At 37.1% G+C, this 21,656-nt stretch overlaps 1 non-coding gene across 1 annotated transcript; it reads right to left on the bottom strand.

Annotated features, from left to right (window-relative positions):
• Window positions 1-1,225: 1,225 nt before the first annotated feature.
• Window positions 1,226-1,384, bottom strand: LOC143685230 (U1 spliceosomal RNA). The gene has a single exon (XR_013176479.1). It is a non-coding gene; the product is annotated as a U1 spliceosomal RNA (small nuclear RNA).
• Window positions 1,385-21,656: the final 20,272 nt, after the last annotated feature.

Below are 21,656 nucleotides of genomic sequence, written 5' to 3'. Positions count from 1 at the left end.
GGTCTCTCTCTTCTCTTATGGGTTCCACTGATATCAGCTTCTGGCTGTTCCCTCTGTGGCTTTCTTTCAGCCTCAAAACCATAAATGAGTAAATTCCTAATGTTTAATCCAAACCTTTCAATAGTATTTGCTTGATCAGCTTAGGAAGCTAGGACAGATTTTGGTACCAGGAGAGTGGATGCTGCTATTACAAATGCCAAAAATGTGCAAATGGCTTGGGAATTGGGTAATGGGCATTATCCAATGGAAGAATTGTAAGAGCTCAAAAATAAGTGATAACTGTAGATAAAGTTTGTATCTCCTTAGAGAATAGATAATTCATCATGAACAGACTGTTGGTAGAACTGTGGACATTAAAGATAATTCCAGTAATGACTTAGAAGGAAATGATTAATGTGTTATTGGAAACTGGAGTAAAGGTGATCTTTGTTTTAAAGTGGCACAGAACTTGGAAAATTGAGTTATGATGCTAGATGAAAGAGATGAATTTGAATATTTAGCTGAGCATATTCCAACTAAGTGTGGAGGGTATGGCCTGGTTTCTCCTGACAGCTTATAGTGAAACGAGAGAGGAAAGAGAGAAGATGAGAATGGAACTCCTGGACACAAATAAACCAGAAATTGATGGTTTGGAAAATTCTAAGCCTATTCAGAACAAGGTTCCACATGAGGGTTTAACTGAACATGGAACCAGTCAACAATTTTCATGGAAGTCAGGATAATTATCAAGGAAGGATCTGTAGAAAGTCCTTTTGTCTAATGGATTGGATCCCTGTGACCTGCATACAAAACTGACAAAGTTTTTCTGGAATTTCTATGAATGGAACCACTACCAGTCTGGACTGAAAGGGACAGAGAAGAGAGAATTTCTGACTCAACTTCAGCCAGCCATCTTCTCCTGGGGAAATCACTGAAAATCTTTATTGGTGTTCCCAGGTTACAGCCTGCTCTATGGTATTTGGACATGCCCATCCCCACAGTCACGTAAGACAATTTCTATAAAGAAAACTCACAATATATACGTTATTATATATCTTGTCCTGTTTCTCTAGAGAACCCTGACTAATACAACTACCTTAAGAAATTTATCAACTAATGGAGTCATGGACTAGAGTTGCCCCAAATACTGTTAGGAATTAGCTAATTCTTGGGAGGAGGTGAATCTATCTTGTCCAGATCATAGGTCAATATTAAGAACCAATTCTTTTTTTTTTTTCTTCTCTTTTTTAGCGCGAACGCAGTCCCCCACTACCACAAATTATGCAGTCAAGTTTCCCACATTTGGGGAAATCGCAGGGGTCAGCACATCCGGAGTGCAATGGATAAGCCTCGCCCTGGGAAAACCACCTTTGTGATCATGGTATCTCCCCTGCCAGGTAAGTATGGGAACCAATTCTTAATATTAAAAGAAATATTTAAAAACTTGTTTGAAAAGAGTCACCGCTGGAGGATGTCTTTTGTTGCTTAGATGTGACCTTTCTCTCTCTAAGCCCAACACTGCAAGTGAAACCAGTGCCCCCCCTGCTCCATGGGACATGACATCCAGTGATGAAAGTCTCCCTGGTGGCAGAGAAGATGACCCCCAGGGATGAGTCTGGCCCTGGCACCATAGGATCAACAATGCCATCTTGACCAAAAGGGGGAAAAGAAGTACAGCAAATAAGGTATCAGTGGCTGAAAGAGTTCAAATAGAGACGAGAGGGTACTCTGGAGGTCACTCAGTTAGACATTGCTACTATCATAACTTGCCAAACCCCAACCAAAACCATTCTTGTCAATCCTAAAGAATACTTAGAACATTATATAAGATTCTACAAAAGATCCTACTAGGGTAACTTTCCAGAAACCTACAACCTCCTGAGAGGTCCCTGGACCAGATGATGTTTTTCAGAACATCAACTTGCTCTATACCCCTATCCCATCTTATTGACAACCCCCTCCAACATGAAAAAGTTAGAATGGGCATTGCCCAAATTAAAGAGTGGGAGATAGATCAAAGATGATGGTGGAGTTATACAGAGAAGGTCAGGTTTAACAAGTGAGTATGAATGTTGAATCAGTATGTTGATATTTCTTTTACTTTCCAGTACCTCAAAGCAGCTAGAAATGAAAAGCTAAAATTGTGGAACTGTAACCCATATCAAACTTTAAATCTGTTGCATAACTACTTGTTAAATGGTACTTGGAAATTTATTGCTTTTTTGTATATATGTTATTTTTCACAATAAAGAAAGTTAAAATGAAAAAGAAAACTTGTTTGAAGGTAAATCAAATATTAAAATGTAATTTTGAAGTAAACTGTAATAAACGTCAGTATAGTCACCCATTGATTAGTAGGTAAAGGCATATCCTGCACAACGCTGGACATTAAATACTCAATTTTGGCTTCATCTGCTTGTGTTCAATATTCTTCTACTAGGAGTGTTAGGGCATTGTGATCACTCAAATTCCTAACAAAAGTGACTTCTCACCAAAGGGAGATAAGATGCATCTCTTACCACTCAGATGAGAACAGATGGTTTGTGGCACCCATCTTTCTTTATGGAACCCTGTTCATGCTCCTTATTATAAAATGTGGATTGAGTCATTCCCAATAAATCTTTTTTTCGCTTTAATGGATAATTGGATTGATAGAGCGAAAACTTATTTTGGGGATTCAATTCTCACGCCTAAAATTATTCAAACAAGCAGTTCACAAAGGAACTAGATATGGACAGTAAGTGTCATAATCTTTAAATCCAGGAGAATTCAAATAAATGCAAATTAATGAGCTGTCATTTTTCACCTATTAAAGTGACAAAGATATGATTTCTCGCCATTGTATGCAATTGTTGATGGCTATGTGAAATTACACAACCAATCTGGAGAACTATCCTTTTACATGTTTTAGGTTAAAATAATACATAAGGTAAATACAGTGTCAAGTTCTTTTATGATTCCTCCTTTTAATGCACTATACTCCATGTTCAAGTTAGATAAGACATATGTTAAATTATTCTACGGTCATTCATTTCTTCTTTCAAGAAGTATTCATTGAGCACTTATTACTTGCTTGGTATTGGGTGAAGCATGGTGAACAAAACTAAGTCCTTGCCCTAATAACCTTATAGTTAAAATGAAATCTGGAGAACATGGAAAGATGCATGTGATGCATTAAGCTATAACAACTTGTTACAAACATTTCATACGGTATGAACTTTTATATGTATAGGTGTTAATGTTAGCAGTGTATATGTTACACCACCATATTGTGTAAAAATTAAGGGTATTTAAATTTGTTCTTTTTTATAATGTATTTCCTAAATTTCTACACTAAATATGTGTTTAAATAACTACATTATATTTCCTGGTGGGATGAGAAGGCAAAACTATTATAGTCATCCCTAAGGCTTATTCTTATCTTAATTGGCTATGAAATACAGAGTCAATGATTTCTTTTGTTGTATTATATTCCTAGAATCTTCAATTAAAAGCAAGACAGTGGAAAATGATTTTTCACCTGTAGAGATATACACTTAGAATGATAATTTGGTAATACACTGACTTTTATTCCTTTTTTACAATTACAAAGCATCTTCTAATAAGCTAATTTGATTTTAATAATCTTATGATATGTTTTCATCATGGATAACTAACTATATTTTACAGATTAAATAAACAACCAGGGCTTGAGAGATTGAGTTTTCTGCTTGAAGGCTCAATAAAGTAAGCAGTGAGATAAGAGCTAGAATTTAGATCTTCTGAAGTATGCTTTCCATGGAAGTATGACATACACAAAGGGTTTTACACCTGAACATTTGATTTATTTGAAGGACGTTAATATAATGAAATTCCAATTGGTTTATGATGTGTTACCCCTTTCCCCCAGATTTATTAGCATTTAACTATGGTGTAAAGAAGACTTTCTTTAAGGTAGCATTAGTTGAGATTTTTAGTAAAGTGTTTAAAGAAAGGCTACTTCCATTACTTGTGAAATGCTCAAGTTTTGAGAATTTGATATATGTGCCTCCCAGCAAATTTTCCCATTCCCAAGGCTGGTCCTGATTGGTTTATTTTAGAGGCAGCAGGTGACCTAAAGGCTGCAATCTGGGTGACCCTCAGGATTGTTGCTTCAAATGCTGGGAGAGAAGCCTCATCTCTTCCTCTAAACCTTGGGGTTTGCACATGTGAGTCCAAGGACAGCATCAATTATTTTGGTCCCATGGATCATTTTCTTAGCATGAGATTGGATGCAGTACAGAGAGTAAAACAAACCTCAGGGATCATAGAAGCTCCTGGATTTAGCCAATCTTGAAGCCCACACCAATCTGGATTTACAGTTAAACAAGCCAATGTATTTCCTTATTTTAAAGCATTTGCCATAAGATTTTCTAATCCTTGCAAGCAAAGGTATTCTAAATGATGTATATTCCCTATAACTTTCTCTATGACGTATAAACTTCTTCACTTTGCTCCAAGGTTTGTCATCTGCTCCCTAGCTACTTCTCTTCCTTCATGGCTAGTCATCTTTTCACACCTATCCTTTTCTTCTGCCATAAAATAGCACCTGGGTTCTCTCAACACATCAGACTGTGTCAGATATATGCCCCTTTGTGTGTGCTCTTCCCTCTCCTGGGAATGTCCTTTTCCCTTTCTTGGCCTACCTAAATCTATTTATCTCCAAACCTTTGTCCTATGAGATTCTCCTGAGAAGATTTTCTGGACCTTCCCCCACCTGACTTAGATGCCCCCTTATGTGCATCCGTGACATACCTCTACCCTGTACTCATCCCATTGTGTTAGAATTGTTTCCTCCGAACTGGACTAGAAGCTCCTCAAAAGGAGGAATGAAGTATTATTTTGTTTTGTTTTGTGTTTGCTTCACCAGCACCTAAGCTAACACATCAAATAGTTGGTGTTTAACTGTTGGCTGAATTAATGAATATGTTGGATAAAAAGACAGACCCCAAACTTAATTCCCTTTTAGGGCACTCTTTTTCTTTAGTTATGTTTTGTTCAGTTTTGTTTGTTTTAGGTTTTTAGATAAAAGCCAGCAAATCTAATGGATTTTAATGACTATGAATATATTTGCATAGTTTGGTAGGGTTTATTAACTAATTAGTTGATAGGTATTCAGATAGGAACCCTAATTGGAGGTGAGTTACCTTCTATGATTACTTGCACATTTGTCAACAGAGAGAAATGAGCCAGAGGGATTTAATGAATCAGTAAAAATCCACAGGTGCTGCTTGAAAATCTTTAAAGCACATGACTTGCATGATGATCTCATGCTGAGTTAGACTGTCTATAACTGCAAAATCAACAGAGGAGGAATTTGAAGGAAGATTATGGTAAATGATCTTGTAATAATTGGGATGTATTTTAATTAGAAATTTTTAAGGTTTTAAGAGGGATTATTTTCACTGATGAGGATGTATTGTTAGATGTAAGGGAAATAAGTCAGCTTTAGACACTCTTGAAGAAAGGGCAGTAGTAGCCCAGCTTATCAGAATGGTTGGAACTCAAACTTGTGTTCTGTTAGATGACACAGGGATATCTTTTCAGAAAAGATACACTACAGAAGAAAATTCTTAGAGCACTTTTTTTTAATGAAATCGTCCTAAAGTTGGGTTTGATATAGTTGTTATCAGTCATCTAAGTATCAGTCTGGGCCCTCTCAGGAAAAAGATGGCCTACTCACATCAGAACAGCTTGAGGAGGGTTTATTTACAAAGGGATTAATGACCAAGGTGTGGGTGGGGTGCAGGAAAGAAGGATCATGCAGTAATTGAGAGCTGCACCTCTCCCACCTCTCCCATGTCCAGAGGGACAAAAGGAAGAATCACTACGAAAGAGGTGAGAACAAAAGACCACCTGGAGAGGAGCAGGGATTTCCCATTGACAGTATGGCCAGTTCTGCGTAGCTTCACCAGAAGGGAGTCAGAGGAATAAGTTCCTGGCCTCAGTCTCTTCCTCCTCTCTAGCTTCATGTCAGAGGGCATGGAAGGACTCTTGATACAGTACTATATGAGCCCATCCTTTTTGCCCCATAGTGTCCAATCTTCTCTTTGTCTGAGTGGAAAATATGTGTCCTCAACTAGGGAATGAACAAAGGCCTATCAGTTACCACATCATGGGTAATATCAGTTCGGTCTATTGCCTCCTGAAGCCTAAAATGTTAGCTATTAATGCCATTTGTCATATAATGAAGGAAATGGAGAAATAATAATTGTGTACCATAAAACATACCTTCTAAGTTCCCCATCTATTGCTGATTACCAGCAGAAATTGGGAATCATTACTACCTGCTTCCACCACCCGATTCCACATTTCTCTTGCTCTTGCAAGCTCTTCTGCTGGATGACATTTAGGTCATGGAGATGACTCAAATCTTCACTCCTATTTTGTGAATGGGCTGTGTATGTATCCTTGACCCAAGGTATTCTGGACTTAACTTTCCTTTTTGGCCCAGTGGTGGGTGTGGGACTGAAATGAATCAATGTCAGCTTGTGAGGCAAGGAAGGTTCAGGGGAATTTGGACATTCATACTTCTCAGCTTCATCCACACTGACCACAATGTCTCCATCCAGTGATGCATGGTTCCACTGCAGCCCCACAATTGTACTTCCTTTAGCATAAGAGCTCTGATAGTTTGACTTTTTAAGTAGTACTACAACTATGCAATCCTTACAATCATATCCTGAATTTAGTTATCAGCTATATCTTTCCTGCAACTATAGGAGATGAAGGACTCCATCTGTAACTCAGGAGAACTTCTCGCTTTATGTGAACATTATTAATTACATGTTCATAGTTTTAATTGTCTCTTTCTCTCTGTGTACTCTCTAGGGCTACAGAAGAAGAAAATGGTTCTCTGATGTTAGTTTTCATGGCAGTTAAAGCTACAGCCACTTGAGCTATGCTTGTATACCACCTCACACAACCACTAATAACTTTAATATTTTTGAGACCACCAGAATTACCTGTCTGTTTGCCACCCCCACCCCCCACCCCCAAAAGAGCTCACCCCTGTACTCCTAAAAAGAGCTCACCCCTGCACTCCTAATATTTAGAACCTGCCAATCCTAAAATCTTCTTTCAAGGGTCTGTTTCCTGAGGCTTCTTCTGGTACCAGCTAATGTGCCAGCCAAGGTCCCAGCAGAGAAAAGAAAATCAAGCTAACTAGAGGCATATTTAGTTACAAACTGGCAGATTATAAGAGTTTGAGTGTGGTGGTGGTGACTCACCAGGGAAAGGGCAGGAGCAAGGGGCTGGCAATAGTGAGCTGTTGCTACTCTGAATTCCTCAAAGGTGAGGAAATGGAGAAGTTAGTAGAACACAGAAGAAAACAAAGTCCCAAACTCATCCAGAACCTAGAGTACATGGGGGCCTCTTGAAGTGGTCTGCCTCTGAGGGAGAAGGCAGGTGCAGAAGGAATGAGTATGATCTAGAGGTCACACAGAGGTTATCTGACAGTGATAATCCTCTGCCTTGTCACATTCCTATCCTTCTTCTAAACTACAAAATCTCACATTTTCCTTATATGCTCCAATTTCTTATTTATGTGCATGGTCTTGTGAGCAAATATTAAAAATTCACTCTTATTCTTGTGTTTCTTAAAATTCGATCCCATATTTCTATATCCATTGTTACATCTTTACTCAGGTACAAACATACACATTCATTTTTCTCTTCCATTTGAAAAGAACCAATGACCATGTCTTGTTTGTCATTTGGATTATGCCATAGAAATGTGCAAAATTTGTAATGTCCAAATATTAACGACTTTTTGAGTTTAAAAGACAAGAATTGATAGTTGCACTTGGAATTGAATATAGTTCTAAGGACTTCATTTTTATTCTCTCTCCTTTTACCACAACAGTCTTTTTTTTATTGAAAACATTCAGTTTTCATCTATTTTATAATCTGTGAGAATTGCTGGCTTTGAAAATGCAATTCATGAAAGCATGGATTTCAAAAAAAAGACAAGAAATATTTTCAGACTTACGAAGAGTCCAGGAGTCTTCTCTCATCTTGTTTCAGTAATAGTTTCTAAGTTTTTAACAGAGAATGAAGTTGTTTTATTTAAAAATGCCCTTTAATTACCCCGAACATTATTTGAAATACAGAGTGGGTTTATCTGAATACTTCTCCAACAGAGAGATCACAATAGGCCATGACCAAGTTAGTTGACAAGCCAAGAATATATATTGGTCAACTTGATGTTCACTCCAAAATAACTTTACCTTTGAAGATTTTAAGTATTATAACAGTAAACTAGAAGGTAAGCAATGCCCTGAACCAAATTTGAAAACACCCCTTTGTATTTGTAAAATCCTAGGGATATAAAGCATGGGGAAGAAAGTCATAGTAACAACCTTCTGTACATTCTCTTTCATAACAGCTAAAAACTCAGATGGCAATGCTGTGTGTCTGTGGTTTCCAGACTCATAAATCATGAACAGGCATTTCCATCATTGTTTAATGCTTGTTTTCCACAGATCTCAAATTATTCCATTGATAGCCCATTATTATTTGGGACAGAAAGTACCTATATCATTTTACAAAATGAAAAGTAAAATAAGAACACATTCTTGAAAGTGATACAATTTGCCTCGAGTCAAACCCTATGCCTATGATGAAGAAACAAATAGAAAATTATAAATTATGATTCTTGACTGTCTATTGTAGCCATAGAGGCTTCCCATATGCCTATTTCATACTCCAGTTGGACACCTTATTGATAGATTTATTAGAAAACTCAATAAATACTTATTGGGCTGGCATGCTATAACAGACTTTCCTTGTGTGTATTGTTAGGACCAATGGAATATGGTTTAAATAATGCTGTTTCAAATCTGTATAACTATGTGTGTTGGATAATGCATTTTTGGCACTCTCTAGGAGCTGAGGTAAAAACCAGGGACAATATGGAAACTTAAGCTCTTTCTTCTTCCCAGTTTTGAAAAACTAAGGACAAGTGGGTTGAATGCTTTACTTTTCTCTGCTTATAAAAAAGAAAAGAAAAATCTCACTGCTAGCATTTCAGTAGTTAAATAACCATTGTGGAATCCACCAATAGTTTTAGAACCAAATGTTTGTCTTTCTGGCCAAAAATGTCATTGGTATAATCCTCAGCAGATACAAAAATGATTTCAAGTTCTCTACATAAAGATTACCATGAGATAATTTTAAATTGTAAGAACATATCTGATGTCAAAAAGGCATTAAACGTGGGTTGGAATTGGCTACTGATAAAGGGCATTTTAATGATGAATTTGGACAGGAAATGGTCATTTAAAATGCAATCATATGCTTCTAATTGTGATGTAGCAACATACTCAATGCTGAAAGGCAACATGGCAAAATAAATGAAATTGAGCAATAAAGGAATGGAAAAAAAATTAATAGCAGACAAGATAGTTTGGAAGCTCTTTGAGGACTTTAAAGAGAAAACATCTTTTAACCTGCTTTTGTACTCTTAACCTGAAGGAACACTGATAGGAATTCAATGAAGTAAAAGTGTGAAAGAAGTGGTTCCAAAAGTGATAGAAAAGAGCCAGGATACAAGGCAATGGCTTTGTCTGCCATGTTGGCTCAAAGGTAGGTCCGGAAAAAAGGTCTCCAATTCCAAAGATCCTTCTTCAACTCCCAGTCCAATCTCATACTTTTTCCACTGCACCAGGCATGTCCAGTAAGTGTTGCCTAAGATAACACTGACTCAAAGTCCAGTTTGGATTGGAAATTGGTTTGTCTGAAGCTTCAGTTCACAGTTTTCACCTCATTACTTCCCTGCTCGAAAAAACAATTCTTCAGTGGTCTTCCTTTTAAATGTGATGTATTAACAAAGTGCATCTTCCCTTGACATTCCATCTTGCCAGTTTCACCTCCCACTATTTCCTTGCAGAAAGGCTCTGATGCATTCAAATCAGTGTATCTCTCAGCCTTTGTGGTATTTCCTCGCTGTAAGTTTGATCAGGCTGTTCCTCTTATCTGGAATATCCCCTTCTTTCCTTTGCTTATTTCAATCCTACCCAACATTTAATGTTGGGGTCAAAGTCTGCCTCCTTTGTGGATCTTTCCTGAAGAGCCTAACCAGACACTGGGTTTCACTTCCTTCTCTGGCTCCTGGAGTACATACTCCAAAACTACTTACGTGGACTTTGTCAGATTCCACCCTACGTTATGCACTGTCATTCCAAGAAAGCCTCTACAATGTTATAAAACCCCAGATTCTAGCCTGGTACTTCCAGCATGAAGGATCAAACAGACAAGCTCCCATACTCTTAAATGTTAGAGTTTACAGAGGGCTCTAACATGTGATATTATATTTTATAATATTCTTGGAAGAAAGCTTGACAGGTATTATGATCTTCATTTAACAATCATGGAAGAATCATGAGTGACTTGCCCACAGTCACACATCAAGGGTCAGCAAAGAGATTTAAGGCCATCTTTTCTAAAGTGCTCATTAGGTGTCATCATTTTTTTCTGTGCTTGCTGATTTCAGTTTTATAGTTATAAATATTGTGAGTAGAGTTTTCCAAATAAAGCATCAAAATGATAGAAAAAGTCATATAGTAAGAGATCCTAGAGATATAAAAATAATAAAACTGTATGATTGGTGTTTTAAATGACTTGGTCATGGATGAAAAACAAAACAGTGCAAGAGAGAGTTCTAAATATTGAAGTAAGTCATGAAGACTGGCATACGGAACAACGCAGTGAAAGTCAAGGAAATTTTGAATTAAGTATGGTTGAGGTTTTTAATTTCCTTGAATGTTAAACCATGTGCTACAATATGAAAAAGAAATATATTATTATATAAAATCCATTAAAAAATAGAAGAGGGGATAATCAGCAAGAATTGGCAGAAATATCTTTCTCAGGGCTCTAGAAAACAGCTAAAGGCAGTAACAGGGTGAGTCCCTAATTTAAAAGAGTCTTCTTAAAAGCATAGGATCTTGTGGCACCTTGGCCGGCCCTTCTCACAGGCTCAGTAGGCACCACCTGCACTCCCAGTGTAGATCCCTGGTTCAGGTCCCAGACAGAGTGAGTGATTCTTGCACGGATGCTGGGAGCAGGTAATGTCTAGGCCAATTTGTGTGGCAGTAGTCTGAAGGACTTGCCATCTCAGAACTTGCTCAACTGTAGAAGGTGGCTTACAGAGGTCTCCTGCAGGACTCTGTGGTAAAACAGTCAAGCCTAGGGCAAGGTAAGGGACTGTTGGCTATAGGACCTACAGTGAAGTGTTTCCCTGGGTCCCTCCCCATGAGGAAACTGTTTCCTAGAGAAAAGGGGACATTTGTAACCATACAAATGGGGGGATTCCTAAGGCTACATGCAAATAGGCCCAGAAAAGATGCATGCACAGAAAGGATCAAGGAGGACCCTATACTTTGGCCTGGAGCTATTCTCATATAACCTAAGCCCTGAATGAAAGCATGTGCACAGGTCAATTGTCAAAGAAAGGTATTTTCTTCTTTTCTTTCTTCTTTTATTTTTACCTCTCAGTCATAACACCAGTTTAATACAGTCTTAAGGAACAGACATCATGGAGTCCAAATTGCAGCAATAATACACTAAAATATCAGGGTCCAGGTTTCAGAAAAAAAAAAAAAAAGGTTAAAAAATGTACATAGAACAAGAAGTGATGTCCCAGGCAAAGAAGATTAAAAATCATCGACAAGGAGGAACAGATCTTAAACATACCAGACAAAGAGTTTTTTTTTTTAAATAGTCCTAAATATGCTCAAAGAGCTAAAGGAAAACATGAACAATCAGGAAAGTGATAGATGAACACAAAGAGAATATCAATAGAGACATGGAAATTATGAGAAGAAACCAAACAGAACTGAAGAGCACAGTAACATAAATTAAAAATTGCCTGGAGGGGTTTAATAGCAGACTGGATCCCAGAAAAGAAAGAATCAATGAACTTGATAAAAACAATTGTAATCACTCAGTATGAGAAGGAGAAAGAACAAAGAAGGAAGAAAACTAAACAGAGCCTGAGAAACCTGTGGGACACCATCAAGCCTACCAATGTATGCCCTGTTGGAGTTCCAGAAGAAAAAAGAGAGAAAGAGGCAGAGAGAATAGTCAAGGAAGTAATGGCTGAAAACTTCTCAAATTTAACCAAAGATATGAACTTATACATACAGGAATCTCAATGAACTCCAAACAGGATAAAACCAAACAGATTTACACCACAACATATTATAATCAGACAGTTGAATTCCAAAGATAAAGAGAGAATTCTGGAAGCCACAAGAGAGACATATGTCATGTACAAGGGAGCCTCTGTAAGATTAAATGCTGATTTCTCATTGCAAACTATGGAAGTAAGAAGGCAGTGGGATGACATATTTTTAAATGCTGGAAGCAAAAAAAAATTGCCAAACAAGAAGTTTACATGGTAAAATTGTTTTTTTCAAAAATGAAGGAAAGATTTAAGACATTCCAAGATAAGCAAAATGTAAGAGAATTCATCACCACTAGATCAGCCCTACAAGAGATGCTAAAGAGAGTTCTGCATCTATAAGGAAAAGATTATAGACAGTAGATCAAAGCTGCATGAAGAAATAAAGATCTCCAGTGAGGGTGATGACATGGATAAATATAAATGCCCATACTACTGTATTTTTGGTATTGCGTACTCCAGTTTTTACTTCTTGCAGGACCTAAAAAGCAAAAGCGTAAAACACAATGATTAATCAGTGGTTTTAGACCAATAATGTGTAATTATAATTTATGACAAGAACTACACAAAGGCAGGGAAATGGAGGGTATAAGAACACAGTTTGTGTATCAGATAAATGAGATTGTTTTAGATTTATGATGTTGAATTTAAGCCCATGGTAATTACAAAGAAAATATTGGCAAATATGCAAGATCACAGAGATAGACATTAAAGTGCAGGTTGACAGGGGCATGGGGCAGGAGAAGTGGGTAGTTAATGCATAATAGTGTAGGGTTTCTGTTTGGGGAGATGGGAAAGTTTTAGTAATGGAAGTAAGTGAGGGTTCCACAACATTGGCAATGTGTTTCATCCCATTGAACGATTTGCTTTGGAGGATTCAAATGGAAAAGTTTATATTGTATGTATGTTCTCACAATTAAAAAAAGGAGAGAGAGAGAGCAACTAAAGAGACCATGAGAATTAAGCAATACATGATCCTGGATAGGATTTAGCAAGAGAAAAGAAAAGGGGCAAATCATTGGGGCATCTGAAAAAATTGGAATATTGACAGTAAGGTTTTTGTCAATGTTAAATTGCTTGAACTTTATAAATGAACTTTAGATGGTTACTTAAGTGAACATCTTTGTTCTTAGGAAATGTACATGGCAATATTAAATGTTCAAGGAGGAGGATGTGTACAACTGTGCTGGTTTGAAAGGATGTATGCCCCCTAGAAAAGCCATGTTTTAATCAAAATCCCATTTCATAAAGATAGAATAATCCCTATTCAATACTGTATGGTTGAAACTGTAATCAGGGTATCTCCCTGGATGATGTGATTTAGTCAAGAGTGGCTGTTAAACTGGATTAGGTAATGACATGTCTCCACCCATTTGGTTGGGTCTTGATTGGTTTACTGGAATCCTATAAAAGAGGAAACATTTTGGAGAAAAGAAGATTCAGAGAGAGCAGAGAATGCTGCAGCACCACAAAGCAGAGTCCAACAGCTAGCGACCTTTGGAGATGAAGAAGGAAAACGCCTCCTGGGGAGCTTCATGAAACTGAAGCCAGGAGAGAAAGCTAGCAGATGATGCCATGTTCACCATGTGCCCTTCCAGCCAAGAGAGAAGCCCTGACTGTGTTTGCCATGTGCCTTTTCATTTGAGAAAGACATCCTGAACTTCATCAGCATTCTTGAACCAAGGTATCTTTCCCTGGATGGATGCCTTAGATTGGACATTTCTATAGACTTGTTTTAATTGGGACATTTTCTCGGCCTTAGAACTGTAAACTAGCAACTCATTAAATTCCCCCTTTTTAAATGCCATTCCATCTCTGGTATATTGCATTCAGGCAGCCAGCAAACTAGAACAACAACCTACACTCAAGTATTCATAAAATTGGTAATAGACAACTGGATGGACGGGTAGATAGATAGACAAAACACAGATAGAAAGAATGACATGAACAATATGGCAAAAAGTTGAAATTGGTGAATCTGCACATCTGGGGTAGAGGGGTAAGGTATGTTGGAGTTCTCTGATTAGAATTGTATTACTTCTTCAACTGTTGTTGTTTGAAAATATTTCAAAACAAAAATGTTTTGAAAAATCAGAAGAGAGAATTCAGACATTATGGGATTCCATTAACTTACCTGTTCTAGCTTTGAATTGCTAATGTTTCTTAAGTGCAAACTGTGAATCAGAAACAGTGCCAAATGCATTGCATAGATCATCCATTGTTGCACACAAAGTACTCAGAGGTATAATTATCCCCAGTTTTCAGAGAAATTGAGGTAAAAACCAAGTGTTTATACAAGTGAGATTTTCAACATAGGCTGCCTAATTCCTGAGTCCAAGCCAAACTGTGCATAATCACCCCTGTGGTCAGTAAAATCTTAATCCCATGATTCCAAGTCTTTTTTAAGTCAAAGAAAATACACTTAGTCTGCATCTTATTTCTTAATAATTGTCCATATGTCTTCTTAAAATGATTGAAATCCCTTGAGCTCTCTTTAGAACTGCATACAATTTCAACTACTTAATATTTCCCCCAGAGACCTTGAATCTCAAGTTTGGGACAAAACAATCTCCAACCCTAGCTCCTCTGCACTTTGCAGTGTCTGCACATCTGTTTGCTGCTGCACATGTAAGAAATAAGCACATGTGGCTCAATCATGGCTGCCAAATGTTTCATTGTGGAATAGGACATTTTCTTCCGGAGAACATCTTGGTCTCTCAGTGGTCGCCAGCCTTGTTGAATTTAACTATAAATGCATAGGTTTACAGTTTTCAGTGAATATATCCCAGCTTCTCTCCCTTAAAAAAAAAAGTGTTGTTACTCCTGCGGATGATTCATCCTCGAGCACGTTTGTGTTTGTGATCTCACTTGCAGTATCAGAAATAGACAATAGCTGCTAATAAGTGGCCATTGGGATCAAACAGAGCTGGGTATGATTTCAATCCTAATGTTACTGAGTGTGTAAAGTTGGGCTTTTCTTCAATTTTTTTAAATTTCAGTTTCCTCATCCGTAACATCTAATAACTAATTCATGGGATCTGAGTGAGGATAAAATAAAGTAATAAGTGGAAAATCTAGGCATTATTGCTAACACATGGGTAGTGCCTTATATGTATTAGCAGAGAAAATTCAGACCATAAACATGGAAAATGGATTTTATCAGACAGACAAATACCAAAATATAAGGGAATATGAGATTAGGGGCATTTTTGTTTTTCTTTTTCACTCTAATTCTGCATATCTTCCAAAAGTATTATTAAAAAATGAGGTAGGATTTTTGCCACAGTCAGTGCCTAAGGGGAGACACCATCTTACCTGCAGTAGCAAGAAATTGCAGCACAAAAAGTATAGCATGCAGAGGTGGACATCAGTGTCCAGCTCAGTTGACTTGGAAGAAGTCAGACATAGTCTCTTGAGCTTTAAATTTAATTCATTTCAGCAACCATATTTAGTTCCTCCAAAACACTATATTAGGTTCTGTGGACACATTTCCAATGACCCAGCAACACCAATCTCTTAAACTCAGTTTTTTAAAGTGTAAAGATATGTATTATTTTCAGAGTATTTCAGAGAAAAAGAGTAGCAAAGTATAAAGGATTGAAGAATTTAAGTTGGCACACTCAAAACGCTGAACTTGGAAAGGATGCCTCCAGCACAGTCCAAGGAAACTCTGAGACTGTAATTTTAAACAGGCAGCCAATTCCTTTGGAGAGCAGCAGTCTAAGATGAAGGTTCTTTGACCTGGAAACATCCATATGCATGGACTGTGTGTCTAGCTGGCGGCACCTACTTTCCTTATAATTGGTCATCTGTTAGGGAGGTGTGGCTCTCTTCAGCAGGAAATCCACCTACAGCACCTGCTGTAGCACCCTATAAATGTCAGCTATCTTTCTAGTATGAATTTCCTTGTAGTATGATTGAAATAACCCTTTGATAGAAGGCTCTTTTCTGAGGGACGCTACCTTGCAAGATGTAGTGAGCTGGAGAAGCAAGCACAAGTATCCACGTAATCCCTCAGGAAAAAAAAAAGGAAACTTTGAATCATGTTTGACATTCCCTTCTGCAATTATAGCAGGGCAACTTATTGAGGACTTCCGTAGGTACTCTGAAAAGTCTTCAGGAGTGGAATCAATAGATTTTTTTTGTTGTATTCCAGCTTAGGTGGGTTGAGCCCATGTGAGTCCATTCTTCTACCAAACCCCTAGTGAGCTGGCAATTGAAGTTATGAACACTGAATGCTGAAGCACAAAGTGTTAAGAGGCTTGGCAAGAGTGCTAGGCTTGCAGCAAATCCACAAAACAAACAAAAAAACGTGCATACTGTATTGCATCAAACTCAACAATAAACCACAAGCCACATACTTTTTTACTATTTTCCGCTTGACCTTTCAATACTGAATCTGCATTTATAAGCTTCATGATGCATCTTGGAGCTGTACATTTTTAGTTGATGCTTTCAGTGACAATTTCAGTTAGCAAAAAGTGTGACTCAAAAGGGCTCTCCTTCCACTGCATCTTACACTTGCCTTCTCTTCTTTGTAGCTGTGTGGTTCCCAGGGGTTTCTCACTGTGAGAGAAGCTGGTTTGGGCCCCTTTATGGCTGCAATGGTCAGTATGACCATCCCTACGGGGAAGATTATAACATCTTTCCACTTATTCTCTACACATTCATTGAGCACCTACAATATTGTATTTCAGATATAGTAGTGACTATGACAGATGTGGTCTCTACACACAGGGAGCATACAGTGGGGTAAGCAGACGCTCCTTCCCATGAAGTTCTCCAAACAAGCCCACCATGTGCAAAGTTCTCCTTTGTACAGTCTCACAGGGTGTCATGTTCTCCTTGCTGCCTTTCACAACCTGAAAGCTGATTACACCACCCTGGGTTCCACTTTCCCTTAGGTGAGCTCGGGATGTTCTGGTGTCGAGTTGGGCATTCTCTCCTAACCAAGTGCAAACTCAGGTCACCAAAGGAGCTGTTTATTCTCCATGTGCCCCAGCATACACAAGCACATGTAGAAAAGGAATGTCGTTGCAGCTTTGGCTTTTCTTTAGTTCCCCAGTGCAAAATGCACTGAAATGACCCTAGAGTGTATTTAAAAAATGCCCTTCCAAAAATGGTGACGGTTGGGTGGGCCACGGTGGTTCAGCAGGCAGAGTTCCTGCCTACCATGCCAGAGACCCGGGTTTGATTCCTGGTGCCTTCCCATGCAAAAAAAAAAACAAAAAAAAATGGTGAGGGTTTAACCTGAGTTTCAACCTTCTCCATGAGTCCTACCCACTGTTAGCAAAAATAAAGAATTGTCAAAGAGGTTATTCGCTATTTTGACTCCCTGTTGTTAGACAATGTACGTTCTGAAAAAAGAGAGACAAACAAAATGAAAGAGAATGTTGTCTGACTCTCCAGTTTAATTCTATTTCAATCAGTTTACCATAGATTGTATAGTTTAAACATGGATTACTTGAGTCAAAGTCATGCAATTGTCAATGTGTTCAAAGAAAAAAAAACCAGATTAAAATTATATTATATTCTTTTATTTTAAATCTTTTATGATTTGTTAAAAATAATTTGAATATTCAAAGGCAAGTACATAAGTCCAAATATAGTATATATTATAACAACTCTTCATCAAAGACCATTGTAATTTCCTTTACCTTACTTTGCACATCACTGCTTACTATTCTACTTCCATTTTTCACATTATATCACTCTGTTGTCTTACATACATAGCTTATTTCACAGCAGGTGATGATGATAGAAAGTCGAGATAGATAGATAGTAGACAGATAGATAGAACTATTGGCACATATATCAGGCTACATTTTTACTCATCACTTTCTAAAGTAGTAATTCCAAGAAAGACAACCAGACTAAGTATGGGAGTCTACATCCTACCGACATCAAAAAGCAATAAAACTTTCCAAAGCTTTTAGTTTGGGAACTCTGAATGTGGTCACTAAAAATGATTTCCTGTTTCCAAAAAGCTTTTTTTTCGACAAGAAAATCCTCTCTCTGGAAGGATCAGATGTCCTCAAAGTTATTTGATATTACTGCCCAGAAGAATCTGGGGAGAAAAGAAAAGAAAGAGAATGGGAAAGGCCAGCAGAGCACAGGAAACCCCTCTTGGAATTTCAAAGACAGAGAAATGTGGAATAAGTTAGCCATGCCAAGACATTTTATACTAAAAGCTGAAGAACTAAGTAAAGAAAAGAAACATTTGCATGAAGAGCCATAAAACCAATTTATATTTTGCTTCTTATTATATGTTAGGCTGAAAAAGAGAAGAGAAAAAAATTAAAATTTGTAAGAGAACATTAATAAATATTTACTGCAAATCAATGGATGAATGATTAGAGTGACAATGAACTATGGAATAGCCACTAAAATATGTTCCTAAAATGCTACAGCTGTTGCTGCGGCTGCTTTCCCCAATTTGTTTATACCAAAGTAAGTTGATTGTTATTTCATATTATGTGTCATCTTTTATTTTAAAAGTTATCAGATAATTTAGGGAACACATTCTTTTATGACATTGCAAGTTCGTTTTGTCATTTATTATTCCATTCTTCATTGTGATGGATAGGATGTTTCCAAGGCAGGTGTCAACATAATAATAACAGCCAAAATTGAAATAGAAAAAGTTATGCCATCTTATTTTTTGGCTAATAATGGATTTTTTTAAATTAATACACTTGATAATGATCTTGCTGAAATAGGAAAGCATGTTAGAACTTTTTTTTTTTCTTCAAACTGTTAACTTACTATTTGAAAGAGTAGCTATTGATTTGGGGCAGGGAGGAATAGCAATACAGGTACATTTTACATAGATATACTGATTTTTTTTCTTTACTGTCTTGTATTTCACCATAAATTAAAATATGAGAAGGTACATTGCCTAAGAAAGGAGAGTTACATCGAAATCAGCACATATGTCACGGTAAATGAAGTACTTTGTAGAATATGTAGCACATCGTGGTTGCTCGATATGGTTTTTTTCTTATGTTAGAAAACAGTTTGAAATCTGTCTAAGGACAATTCAATGTTTTGCTAACAGTTTACATATATTTCATATATTTACTTTATCTCCTTGAGCATATTTATTCTTCTTAAGAAGGAGAAGGAAATGTGAAAATGAATAGAGAGGGTATCCTTACTGTATTATATATTAAAAATATAATGCAACTTTAGTAATTCGAAAAGCTCATAAGCGGTGCTGAGATAGAGGCAGATCATTGTAATATGCTAGAAGATTCAGAAACACCCAGGTATATATAAGATTCTAATATATGATAGAGGTGCCATGTCAAATAATTAGGGGAGTGGCTTATTTAGTAAATGGCTATCTAACTACTTCAGAAAAAAAAGTTAGATCCCTACCTCATGCCATGTAGGAAAATAATTTCCAAGTGAACAAAAATTTAAATATAAAAAACTGAAACCCTGAAATACCAGAAGAGGTATAATGACTACATAATTTTGAAATGAAGATAGTACCTTAAATCATAACAAATATTACAGTTATGAAAATTAGCTGTGTTTTCTAAAACAAGCACAAATTTAGTGAGAAAAGTATCACTGATTTACATTTTTGCAAATCTCTTAAATGTCCGGTTGAATAGAAGACAGCTGGATTCTCACATTTGCTTGTGTTTATTTGTGGTGATATCATAAGTCATGTAGCTTCTGGAAAACCCCACTCTAAACTCATGAAAGAGTAAAAGTGCAAAAGATACATTCTTATTATGAAAATAGTTTTGATCTTTTAGGTCTATGGAAAGGGTCTCTGGGACATTGGGGCAACCCTGAACCACACTTTGAGCCATTATTATAAGGCAACAAAATGTAATGTAACTCTTTAAATTGATTGTATCTCCAAGGGACAAAACTCACTGACATTGCTATGGAAAAGTTTCCTTTGCATCACTCGTAGTTTCTTACAGCTACAGAACTGTGCAATAGCCAAGTCCGCCAAAAGGCAGTCAAAGGTGCACGCGCTCCAATGGAAGGACACCCTGTAATCTCTTCTGCCCATTTCTCCATCTATCCCTCCCTCCTGGCCACCTGTGTGACCAACTTCCACATTAGATGTGCTGATATGCAGCTTATGAATAACTGGTCAAATCTCAGGATGGTAAAACAACAAGAAGAAATGAAAACTGGAAAACTCCTTCCAATGTTGTTTATGTAATTATCCTGTTCATATCTCCAAACTTAGGTCCCCACAAAACCTCCTTCCCAACTTCCCTCTTTCTTTAGAATCCCATTTCTCCAATTAGCTCCTTCCTCATGTTTCTTATTTGAGTGCCTTTCCCACTTTTTTTGGAAACTTCACCCCTTTCCTCAGTAAGGGAAATATTCTTATGTTTGGCAGGTCAAGTGGTGCCTCTGACTTTGATCTAATGATTATGGTGGTCTCTTTCCTTCAGGGAGTTGGGATGCACTCTAGTTTCATGATTGAAAGTAAATATGGTTGTTTCAAGTCAGGTTTAGAATGAACTCCAGGGAAAATAAAGGTTTCTATTCATCCTAGCTCGCCCACTAGGTAATATTAATTGAAATGGGCACTAAAATTAAAAACTCGGAGAGCACACTGAAAATGCATACATACAGATAGACATATTCTGCACTGTATATACAGACAAAAAGTGAAGAGCTATTTTATCTTTTATTTGTTCTATTTATTTTTATGTCTCAGCTTTCTTTTGGTCTATCCTTTTCACGCTTCATTATTATCCTACGAGGCATTTGACCCTCTTGTGCCCCAAATGGATATGATGCCATTACTTAAAGCATCAAGCTAAGTTTAGGGGCTTCACCTTCATTGCCATTTCTGAGAAGCAGCAACTCCAATAAAATTCTATGTGATTTCAAGTCTTCCTCCTCTAAATGTTTGTGTTTGATGGTAACCAGTGGAGGCAGAGAGGATTCCAGTTTATATATATTACATGCACAAAACCATACCAACAAGGTGAAAATAAGTAAGGCTGAGCAGCCCAAACTTTTGAAAATTTTGCACTGTTTATTTTGTGGTTGTTTATTGAGGCACTGGGGCCAAAAAGTGAGTATTCTTTCTGCAACGAATCCTAGGAGGTTATTAATCCTGAATCTGATTCTGAGACCATGGGATCTAGTTCTCTCTATTCTCTGTACAAAATGAGAGTTCTGAGAAGGTCAGATTCTAGAGACAGAAAATGAGATAACTTTAACCACAAGGAGCAGACTTGAATGAATTGCACCACAAATCCCTACTTTTTTTTTAATAAATGGAGGCAGAAATGGCAGCAAGAAAAATGTTTTTTAGTTTCAATCGGAATCACCAAACTGTGAACCATGGGTCAGATATGGCCTTCTATTTTTATGCAGCCTGTGAGTGAAGAATGTCTTTACATTTTTAAACAGTTGAAATTAAATCAAAAAAATAGTAATATTTCATGACACATGAAATGTATATGAAATGCAAATTTCAATATAT

Source organism: Tamandua tetradactyla, chromosome 5, assembly GCF_023851605.1.
Source record: "Tamandua tetradactyla isolate mTamTet1 chromosome 5, mTamTet1.pri, whole genome shotgun sequence".
NCBI lineage: Eukaryota > Metazoa > Chordata > Mammalia > Pilosa > Myrmecophagidae > Tamandua > Tamandua tetradactyla.
Note: the sequence above shows the minus strand (reverse complement) of the source record. Positions and strands in the feature narration are given on the sequence as shown.